The sequence below is a fragment of the Sceloporus occidentalis genome, unplaced genomic scaffold, assembly GCF_023333645.1.
Source record: "Sceloporus occidentalis isolate IW3139 unplaced genomic scaffold, rSceOcc1.0.p SCAF_1, whole genome shotgun sequence".
Classification (NCBI taxonomy): Eukaryota; Metazoa; Chordata; class Lepidosauria; order Squamata; family Phrynosomatidae; genus Sceloporus; species Sceloporus occidentalis.
The window spans coordinates 1,217,211-1,220,049 of NW_028316981.1; positions in this window are offsets into that span (position 1 = coordinate 1,217,211).

Here is a 2,839-nt window from a genome sequence, read left to right on the forward strand (position 1 = left end):
CATCAGGCAGACCAGCAACATCGGGGACTGCCTGAAGGAAGAGGCCCCTCCCTCCTCAACTGTCATCTCGGCCTCAGAGGGAGCCATCAGGCAGACCAGCAACATCGGGGACTGCCTGAAGGAAGAGGCCCCTCCCTCCTCAACTGTCATCTCGGCCTCAGAGGGAGCCATCAGGCAGACCAGCAACATCGGGGACTGCCTGAAGGAAGAGGCCCCTCCCTCCTCAACTGTCATCTCGGCCTCAGAGGGAGCCATCAGGCAGACCAGCAACATCTTGGACTGCCTGAAGGACGAGACTTCTCCCTCCTTAAACTGTATTTTGTATTGTATTACAATTTTACTGTACACCGCTATGATCATCGCGGAATAGCGGTCTATAAATAAAACATATTATTATTATTATTATTATTATTCTCGACTGGTTTAGATCTTATTTGTCTGGCAGATCTTTTGCAATGGTCACAGGTGGTCAGACTTTTTCTCCTGTTCCCTTATCTGTTGGAGTTCCCCAGGGCTCTGTTCTGGGTCCCCTTCTGTTTCCTCTCTACACACTGTCCTTAGGAAAACTCATTAGCTCTTTTGGCTTTTCCTACCATCTGTATGCCGATGACACCCAGCTGTATCTTTCCGCCCCTGACCTTTCTCCAAGGCTTGAACAGCAAGTTTCATCATGTCTCACAGCTGTCTCGCAGTGGATGCGCCATCGGCGTTTGAAGCTCAACATGTCCAAGACGGAGCTTCTTGTCTTTCCTCCTAAGCCCACCCTTCAACACTCCTTTTCTGTCTCTGTGGACAACATTTCTATTCAACCAGCCCAGCAAGCCCGCAATCTTGGTTTGATCTTTGACTCTTCTCTGTCGTGTATCCCTCAGATCCAGACCACAGCCAAGGCTTGTAGATTCTTTTTATACAATATTGCCAAAATCTGACCATATCTCTCTGCCTCTACTGCCAAGATCCTGGTCCATGCCCTAGTGGTCTCACGACTTGATTACTGTAATGTCTTCCTGGCTGGGCTTCCTCTTTCTCACCTCCATCCTTTAATTTCTGTCCAGCATTCAGCTGCATGCACTATCACTTCCACCCACCGCTCTGACCACATCTCTCATGTGTTGGCATCCCTTCACTGGCTCCCCCTCCCATTCCGCATTCAGTATAAGCTCCTGCTGTCCACGTTTAAAGCCCTCCATGGACTGGCCCCTCCTTACTTATCAGACCTTATTTCTTTTCACCTTCCCACTAGGGCTCTCCATTCTGGTAGCCAAGGTCTGCTGTCCCAGTCCAGGATTTCCTCTGCCCCATCTCAGATTCACCCCTTTTCACTCGCGGCCCCATCACTCCTGGAACCTTCTTCCCCCACGAGACACAAGGGCCATCACTTCTTTAACCAGCTTCAAAACGGAGCTGAAGACCATCCTGTTCAGAGAAGTGTTCCCAGCCATTGCATAATTGTCACTTGCTATTTGATGTTCTTTTGTTGCCTGTTTTATTGAATCATTTCCTGTATTGCTATGTATTTTATATGTATTATCCTACTAGAGAGGCAGGCTAGCTCCAACAGGCCTCCCTGGAAGAAGATTAACCATCCATTAAGAACCCAAGCCCTCCCTCCAGTCCATCTCCCCTGATCCAGGCCTTGGAGGTAGAGAAGAACTGCTGGCCCCCATCCCTTCTCTTTTGTGTCGTGTCTTTTTAGATTGTAAGCCTGAGGGCAGGGAACCATCCAATTAAAAAGATTGTATGTACAGCGCTGTGTAAATTTACAGCGCTTTATAAATAAAGGTTAACAACAACAACAACAACTTTGGATGAACCAATTGCCTGTGAGTTGTCTTCTTGTAAGTGGTCAGTGAATTGCCAATATCAATAGCTGGGTTTTTTAACTGCCCATGTTACTGTTTTGACTGCATCTGGGTGATGTATCTCCAGATTGCGTCAGGAGTTGGCTTTCCCCTCACCAACAGAAACCAGGACCATCATCCCCTGCTGGGTCACAGAAGGAGGGGCACTTCTGCTCCAAAAAGAATAATTAAGAAAATGAACTTCAACAGAGAGAAATGTAAGATATTCCACTTGTGGAAAAAATGAAATGCATAGATATAGGATGGGGGATGCCTGGCTTAAGGAGACTTATACGGGTGAAAGGGATCTAGGAGTCTTAGTAGACCACCAGTTGAACAGGAGAAAACTGTATTGCTGCAGTTGAAAAGGCCAATGCAATTTTAGGCCACAGAAGTATAGAAGTATAGTGTCTAAATCAAGGGAAGTCATAGTGCCATTCTGTTCTGCCTTGGTCAGAATATTGTGGAATATTGTGTCCAGTTCTGGACACCACAATTCAAAAAGGACATTGAGAAACTGGAGAGTGTCCAAAGGAGAGTGACTAAAATGCTGAAGGGCCTGGAAACCATGCCTTATGAGAAAAGACTAAGGGAGCTGGATATGTTTAGCCTAGAGAAGAGAAGGTTAAGAGATGATATGTGATGATATGATAGCCCTGTTTAAATATTTGAAGGGATGTCATATTGAGAATGGAGCAAGCTTCCAAATTCAAATTCAAATTGAATTTGGAGGGAGGGAACATGAGATATGGCTGGCATGGCTATGTATTCTACGATAAAGATAAAATACATAGAGACTTTAAGAATCATGTTATTAAAAAAGCTTTGATGAATGTATGGAACAAATTTAAACCCAGACTATGCATGAAAATAACCTTATGGTGTTCCCCACACGAAGCATTTTTTGGAAAAGAAAAAATCCCCAAACAAAATTGGTTACGATATTCGGATTTAACAAAGGAAATACAGGATGACATAGAAATGAAGTCTCAGGAAGA